Source organism: Onychomys torridus, chromosome 14, assembly GCF_903995425.1.
Source record: "Onychomys torridus chromosome 14, mOncTor1.1, whole genome shotgun sequence".
In the NCBI taxonomy this organism is placed as follows: domain Eukaryota; kingdom Metazoa; phylum Chordata; class Mammalia; order Rodentia; family Cricetidae; genus Onychomys; species Onychomys torridus.
The window spans coordinates 36,411,017-36,419,825 of record NC_050456.1 but is presented as its reverse complement, the minus strand read 5'-3'; the positions used below and the strand labels follow the sequence as shown (position 1 = coordinate 36,419,825).

The 8,809-nt window shown below is 36.5% G+C and overlaps 1 pseudogene; it reads right to left on the bottom strand.

Moving 5' to 3' along the window:
- Positions 1 to 295: 295 nt before the first annotated feature.
- On the bottom strand, positions 296 to 8,441 carry LOC118595248 (annotated as a pseudogene).
- Between the last annotated feature and the right edge of the window lie 368 nt (positions 8,442 to 8,809).

Genomic DNA, 8,809 nt, shown 5'->3' with positions numbered 1-8,809 from the left:
CTGTACTGCTGTGATGGGTTTTGTGTGACCCTCCTCCATAATTACTACCTTACCATCCATCTTTGGAAAGCAGCAAATTCTTGGTAAGATGATGAGAAGAAAAAGAATTGTACTTCGGACATCTTTCTCTACCTTCTATCAGTTCCCTAGTCTTGAAAGATAACTGAAGGAGAATAAAGGGAAAGGAAAGTAGAGTTCTAAGTTAGGACTTCTACACCAGACATGAAACTTTACAAACCAGAAGGCATGGAGGAGGAGATGGATGTAAAAGCAGATTTTAAGCACAACAATGGTGCTAGGGAGATGGGTTAGCAGTTAAGACTACTCGCTGTTCTTGCAGGAGACCTGGGTTCAGGTCCTCGCAGTCAAAGGGTTGCTTGCAAGATTCTGTAACTGCAGTTCCAGGGGATCTCATATTTTCTTCTGGCTGCCGTAGGCATAACACATATGTGGTGCATCTGCATACATGCATGCAAAGCACTCAAACACATCAAACTAAACAATTAATTTAAAAAGTGCAACGCCCATATCTCTTTGTATTTATATATATGGACATTGAATCCCATACATACTGTGCATCTAACAGGAAGTTAGTACTTTGCATCTATCATGTCTTCTTCCATTCCCAACTGCTTCTTTTGTTCCTAAACTCCTTGGTTCTTTTTTAGAACCTTCAAGTACTTAATAGGAGACTTTTTTCTTTTTAAATTTCTTAAATTAAATTGATTTATTCTGAAACAGAACCTATAAAAATTACATATGTGTGTATATTCAAAAGTATTCTGTGATATTTTTATTGATGTGTATTATGGAAAATTTATACCAGTACAGCATATTGACTTTTCAAATATTTATCAGTTCTTTATGGTAAAAATATTTTTAAGATTTTTAACATATACAGTGAATTGTATATGATCTTCCACTAATCCTAAAGCACACTGGAACTTCTTTCTATGATCTAAATAAAACTTAGTATCTATCAGTCAATCTTTCCCCATCATCCCTCATTTTCTTTCCCAGGCTCTGGTTACTGCTGTCAACTTGCAACATCTTTATGATCAGTTGAAAATTCCACATATAAGTGAATTGTGGGGTAACCTGTTATCTGTGCTTGACTTACTATACTTAATCCAATGACCTCAAATTCCATACACGTAATTATAGATGACAGAGATTATTCCTTTGAAATGTTTAATAATATTCTGTGCTTTATATGCATTACATGTTCTTTATCCATTATCAGTTGATAGACCTTTTACTTCTCTTCATTCCTTGCCTCTTGTTAATAATTTCACAAGGAATATATCAGTTCATTGACTCCTGAACATACCTATTTCATTCTCATTATTTATATACCAAGTAGGGGGATTGTTGGCTCACATCACCGTTCTTGATTTTATTTGCCTATTTTCATTGACTTTTTGAAGAACAATTTTCCTTGGTCTTTCATGTGTGTTGATATCAGACAAATCTTGGTTCCGTGACATTGGAAAATATAACATCTGAATCTGATATAAGGGAAGAGTTTTTATATATGGTAAAGAAAAGCACATTTTTAGTATATGAAGCATCAAGATTAATATATTCCATTTTGTGATAAAATAAATACAATACTTGACATAGCAGAAAATTAAATAGAAGAACAAGGGATATGCTTGACAAGTACACTCAGAAAACCTTGAAAGAGAGATTTTATGGGGAAAAGATAGCATATCAAACAAATCTTATCTTTTAAAATAACTGTTTTATCCCCTTAAGAAAGAAAGATAACTAGTCAAAGGAAGTGGTTATGTTCACAAAATGTCAAAGCTTTTACAAAATAAAAAGAAATGCCTCTAACAACCCACATTGTAGGTGAATTTTGCAGACATAGAATCATGCTTATACACATATTTTACCTTCAAAGACAAATAAACACTTCAACCATTCTTAAAATAAACAAGAAAGCTCAACAACAAAGCAAATATCAACACAACAGATTACCCAGAAAATACGAAACTTAATAAAGACTGCTTTACAGCACATATCTTCTAGGAAAATGAAGTAGAGGCTGACATTTAAGAGGTTTGAGCTGGGCACAGTGACACTTACCTACATATTCAAAACTTGGGGAACTAAGATGTATCATCACCAGTTTGGGGTCAGGCTGGGCCTCAGGGTAAGACTTTTCTTAAAAAAATGTTTGAGTTGATTTGGGAGAAAGAGTGTAGATTACATGTGAAGGCAAATAAAAAAAAAAAAACTATATTTCCAGAAACCTATAAAACTATTCAAGAGTAGATTATTTGGAGATTTATTCAATTTGAAATTCGGGTGTCTATGTGTGCATGTTTTTTATCTTGTCCACCTTTGAATGTACAGAGTCCAGAATAGGGCACTAGGTTCCTGTAGTTGGAGGTACAGTGCGTTGTGAGCCTCTATTGGAGGTGGTAGGAGGTAAGGGGGAGTAGGGGAGGAAGGGAGAAAGTGGAGGGAGGGGGGAAGTGAGAAGAAGTGGGGAAGGGAATGGGGAAGAGAAGGGAGGGGAAACTGAGGTCTAGATATAAAATAAATGAGTATTTGGCTATTTGTCCCTGTGCTTTTCCAATCTTGGATTCAACAATTCATGCTCTTACAGTCCCTCCTCTTTCTCGACAATTGGACTCCTGGAGCCAAATGAATGGAAGCACATGAACTATGAACCAAAGGCTGTGGAGCCCCCAGATGGATCAGGCCCTCTGGATAAGTGAGACAGTTGAACAGCTTGAACTGTTTGGGAGGCACCCATGTTGTGGAACCAGGACCTGTCCTTAGTGTATGAGCTGGCTATTTGGAACCTTGGACTTATGCAGGGACACTTTGCTCAGCCTGGAAGGAGGGGACTGGACCTGCCTGGACTGAATCCACGAGGTTTAAATGAATCTCCAGGGGAGTCTTGGCCCTGGAGGAGATGGGAATAGAGGGGAGGGGATGGGGGAAGGTGGGGGGGGGGGCGAGAGGGGGGAGGACAGGGGAACCGATGGCTGATTTGTAAAATTAAAACACAAATATAATAAATAACAAAAATGAATAAATAAAATAAATGAGTAAATTTAATTAATAATAGTAAAAAGCAGAAATAAATATTTTTTTTTTTTTTAAAGAGGAGACTTGAGTGTGAGATCTTAAGTGAACTTGTTAATTAAACTTCAAAGCTTCCTAGGAATTAGAAGTTACTCATCAAAGGACCTGAGTCTTGTAAAGTATGAATTCACTCATTATTTCCATATAAATGTAAATGTTACAAATATGTGTGTTCACTCAGAACAGTTACTCCCCTTCCTAGTTTGCCTATGTGACCACTGAGATTTCCACTGGACCCCAGATGCTTCCTCCCGTCGCTCTGTCAACACTTGACTTATCTGGGACACCTAGCTGTTTTACTTAGTGGGAAACATGACCACTTTCAATTCAATGTTAGGTAGAAATTGAAAGTTCATCAAGTAGCCAAAGTGAAGACTGAACACTATGTTAAACAACAACAAAGAGAAAAGAAAAGAAAAGAAAAAAAACAAATTTTGAGAAATTTAATAGAGAGGTAACTATTTGAGGACTTTATTTTTAATCAGGATCACTTGGTCTCACTTAAATGTAGTACATTAATCCATAATGCTTTTTCATTAGCAGTAAAGCAATTAAAAATAACCACAACTGAGTAACTGCACCACTGTTTTTAGATGCTTAATTACAGAGCCTCTTTAGGGCGATGGAAATGCCTACTTATTAGAGCACAGTTCTTATTATGTGGAGCCACAGACTACAGCCAATATAAAAGGTGACATCTTAAACTGGCCATTTGTCATGATGGAATGTGTGACTAAATTATTATTTGCATGTATGTTGATAATTAATTCTGGGTGAAGGTTTTGGTTTAAGGGAACAATGAAGGAAAGGAAAGGAATATAAATTGAAGTTATGTCAAAATGTTGAAGAGGGAAAATTAACATATGCCTCCATTTTAGAAAGATCACTTGTTTTTCCTTTCCATGATCTAAATCATTTAAGTAATCTGGGGCTTTTCTTCTGTTGGATAGTATTTTAATTAGACAGCTGTGTATTTTCACATTCATTTCTCAGTATCTCAGTTTTGGACATTCATGGGAATAAATAGAATCTGGATGCATATTCCAGAAATAAATAAAAACAGAATTGTTTTCCACCATCTGAGAGATTTTATGAAGTTTCACCAGTAAACCTGAAAGCTGACAGGTAAAAGCTCCTCATCATTGGTTCAACCTCCTTTGATTTCTTGGTACCCATGCTGGTTGAATTTCTGTCACTTTAATAAAATGTCCTGACCAAAGCAGTTTAAGGAAGAAAAGGTTTATTCAGGCTCATAGTTCCAGAAATCCTGGGAGCAGAAACTTGAGACAGCTGGTTATACTATATCTGTAATAAGGAGGGTAATGACTATTTGTCCTCTGCTAATTTTTTTTCTTTTCACATACTCCATTATCCCAGAGGACTGTGCTACCTACAGTTTGAGGTCCTTACAATTTAACTTATAAAATCAAGATCTCTCAGGGATGCAAAGATACCCATCCCTCAAGTGACTGTAGATCATATAACGCTGACAGTTAAGATTAAGTATCACAGTTTCACAATTTTTAATAGTTTCCTCCTTCACTGAGCATGTATGTTTGCTAAAGTACAACCATTTTCTATGGAAATGATTTCTAATTTCAACAGAGGATCTTGCCCTCCAATGCACCAAATCTATGACCGATTCCAAAAGTCCACAAAAAAATTGTTAGAAAAGACAGTTTGAAAAAAAATAGCTTTAGAACATCTATATAAATCACTAGTTGTCAGGCAAATCTAGTTTCTCATTCTTACCATGTCTGAAGAGCTGACAGACCTTCAACATAATTATCCTCTACCCTGGACCTTGGTTCTCTTCAATGTGAAATGAGACTTGTCATGCATGGTTTCTAATGTTCCTACAGTTTTGACATTTAATGACTTGATTCTAAGAAACCAGGCCTTCTAGGCTGTCAAAAGAATTGCACTGTGTTTTTGTACTCATTGTGAAGTGGTGTGTGTGGCTACCCTCAACTTCCATTAGCTGCATTTGAAGCCGATAGGAGCTGAGGTCTGTAACCTCCTAATCAAAAAGTTCTCTCAATGCTCTGTGAAAGCCAAAAGGGACCTTATTTCTTGAGAGGGAATAAACAGTTTCTCTGATTGCTCATAGGATGAGCATGTCCTATTAGCATCTATCTCCCGGTGGCAAACATTTTCTAGTAGAATATTAAGTGACCATTGTCTTGTTGTCCTAGAATTAAACCAATGGTTCAAAGCTGAGCTCAACACTACTGAACACTCTAACATTAGGTGTCCAGTGCCATGAGTAGGTCAGAACAACCACTTTTCTTCAGGATTAATTAAGAGGATTAACAACTTAGCTCTTCTAACCCTTGCCATCTTCTCATATAAGATGTCATAAACCACTTAGTATCCATGAATGAGACTTTGAAAATTAAGAGCTCCATCAAACCCATTCATAAAATGTAACAGTACTTGTGAACAGTGGCATTGTTCTTGCTGTTAAGCTTAATGCTTGCTGCTTTGAGTAGCTACTTTTACACACTTGGTGTCCTCCAAACAACAGACAGTGCTCTGATTATTTCTGAGAATGTTATCAAGGATCTTAGTATTATAGGCTTTTATCACCATTTTATGTGATATAAAAGGGGAGTTAGTATATGGAGCTGTATCCACCTCTGATGTATTGGTATCTGAACAAAGAAGGATTGCTCCAACATTCTATTCAATGATGCTAGATAGAAAAGTGTCTTCTGTATAAATCCCTATAAAATTATAGATCATCAATGCACAATGTTTATCAAAGTAGAATTGAACAAGAATTCAAGTCTCCTCATGACTCCATATGCAAGATTACTGGGCAGAGGAAAAGGGATTGTGGTAAGCTACTGATAAAAATAGATTACTTTTTTATATGACAATGTTTTATCCAACTGAAGACTACTGATTCTTAAGAAAAGAACTAAAAATTAGGAAAAGCTCAACCAGAACCAAGTTTTAATTAGCATTATCAAAACCTTTACTTTCCTAGCCTCTTATCATACATTTTTATCCTAATATGGAGCATGTGGGTATAAATAAAGAGGAAGGGAGTGTCTTATGATCACTAAATATTCTAGAGACTGGTCCTCAGGAGAGTCACAACCAGATAAACTAAGCAGAAGAAAAGGAAAGATCAAATTTTGAATTAAGTTGAGAATAAATTTTAGACAACAAAAAGAACAAATCTTAATAACCAAAACCAAGCTGTTCTAATTGCACACAGTAACAGAAATTCCAGAATGGAGCAAAGATATATGAAGTCCCACTAATATGAAAGCAGTTTTCTTCATCAGAATATAGCTGGTGTCATTCATTTAGGAAAATTAAATGCATGCCTATCAGAAGTTAAGATTCTCTAAAGTTTAAGGAAGAACAAAATGAAACAAAATCCACTGTCATCTCAATTTTCCTATCTATGGCCTCAGGTAGAAAGAAATTTGTTGCTTTGCTTTTGAGTTCAGAATAAAAATTTAAATTTTTTTTCAGTTTCACTAAGATTCTTTTTTGTAACTTGGAAAATCCATAGGAAGTTTAGAGTGTAAATGAGAAAGAGATCATTTTCTGAAGCATGGTGAAGTTCACTATTAAAAATCCTAACCCTTCAGGGTTAGAGATGACCAAGGAGTTAGCAGCACTAGTTGAGGTTGCAGAGAACCCAGGATTGGTTTCCACCAAAAACACCAGGAGGCTCACAGTCTCAGGTGACCTCTTCTATCCTCTGTGGGCACCTGTACTCATGGGGTATTATACTCAGGCACATACATACATATTAAACAAAATAAATTTATTACTTTCTTAAAACCCTAAATTCAATTATAGTAATTCCTCTTCCCTTTCTGTCTTTCAGATCTTACTTGTATTTCAGGGTTTTTTTTAGCAAACAGATGAATGTGTTTGATATATAGCCTGCTCTAAAATATTTTGTCTTATGGTTATATTTAATACTAAAAGTTCTTCAAAGTACATTAGCTGACAAACAACTTTGTCTGTAATCAGCAGAACTAAAAGAAAAATAAGTAATTATGGTAAACTTCTGTAACAACAAAAAGTTTCCATGTCTTGAATTTGGTGACATCTTGGATCAGCAAACAGAATATTTTCTTTATCTCAAATGTTCAAAGTTTAGTTGCTACTCTGCCTCTGTCAAGTGAGACTGAACACTGTCTAATTTAATTCTCTAGTATGTAACTATTATTTACTATGAAGTATACACATATAAAATAATCAACATCATGATATCTTGAGTATTAGTGTTGCAAGGTGAAATGCTAAAGGGTCTTATTAATATAAAACCTGGAGCCAGATATTGGGGCGAAAACTGAGAGATCAGAGGAATAGGACAAGCCACAGCCAACCTCACCTCACCAACTCCTCGGTCTCTAGAGAGTTCCTGTTTCCACAAATCCTCATACTGAAAGCCTCTGAGTCCTCACCCCTTGAGGGCCCCATTTGAACTGCTGCTAAAAGCCTCTAGTTCCTGATCCTCAAGCCTTATATACATTTCTGCTTCCTGCCATTGCTTTCTGGGATTAATGGTGTGTATCCTTCCCAAGCACAGACATGAGATCTCAAGTGCTGTGATTAACGGTGTGTGCCCTGTGTGCCACCATGCCAAGCTCTGTTCCCAGTGTGGCCTTGAACTCACAGAGATCCAGATCTCTGCCTCCTGAGTGACAGGATTAAAGGTGTGTGACACTACTGTCTGGCCTCTATGTCTAATCTAGTGGCTGGCTCTGGCCTTTTTTTGTATGTGCGCCTCCTCTGGTTTGGAGCAATATCAATTGTATCTGTGGCAGAATTGTGTCTCACAGCCAGCCCCAAGTTTGCAGTACAACAATTTCCATTCTTATTCACCAAGATATTCTTTGATTTCAAATCTCTGTGAGCAATGGCTGGCTTTCCTTGGGTACTATCAATCTCCAGGTGAACATGGGCAAGACCACTTGCCATGGACAGAGCAAGTTTGATTATTCCTTCCATTGTAACAGTGTATCTATTCAAGTCACCAAAAGGTATCCATGCTCATGGTAATCTGACACCAGCCACCACTGAGTCCATGCGCCATTGTCTTTGTTATCTGCTAGAATAAATCCTAGGATGTTTTTATGGTGTAACATCACAGTATGGTAAAACTCCACCTCTCGGGACCACAAAGATTCTTCCCTAGAAAAGAATATCATCACAGCAACTTCTTTCTGCCACTTGCCTCATCATACTTCTCCAAACCAACCTTTGGCAATGCTTTCTTGTATGCCAATGGTCCTGGCAATTGTTCTCTGAATAAGCATCAGTAAAATTTTCATCCCCAGTAGCAGCATCACCACAGCCACCAACATGATGAGAAATAGCCAGCAACTTGGAGTAGTATCCCAGCATAGTATGATCATTATTGCTAAGTTATTTTTCATCATTTACATATATGGGTTATGGATTCAATCAATTTTTGGAGAATATTAGAGATAGGTAAATACAGATCCTTGTCTCATTTTAAGTGAAGATGAAATTATATTTTGCAGGAATGTCAGAGGAATTTTGCTGAAAATTTAGAATGTACCATGTTGAGTAAAAATACATTATTGTTTACATTGTAAAAATAGTAAACAAATAGAACAACCTGTTTCTATGCATGCTCTACATCATGCCCTTGACATTTATATCTCTGTGTAACTACTAAGGCAATTTCCACTTCTATTTATATCAATTA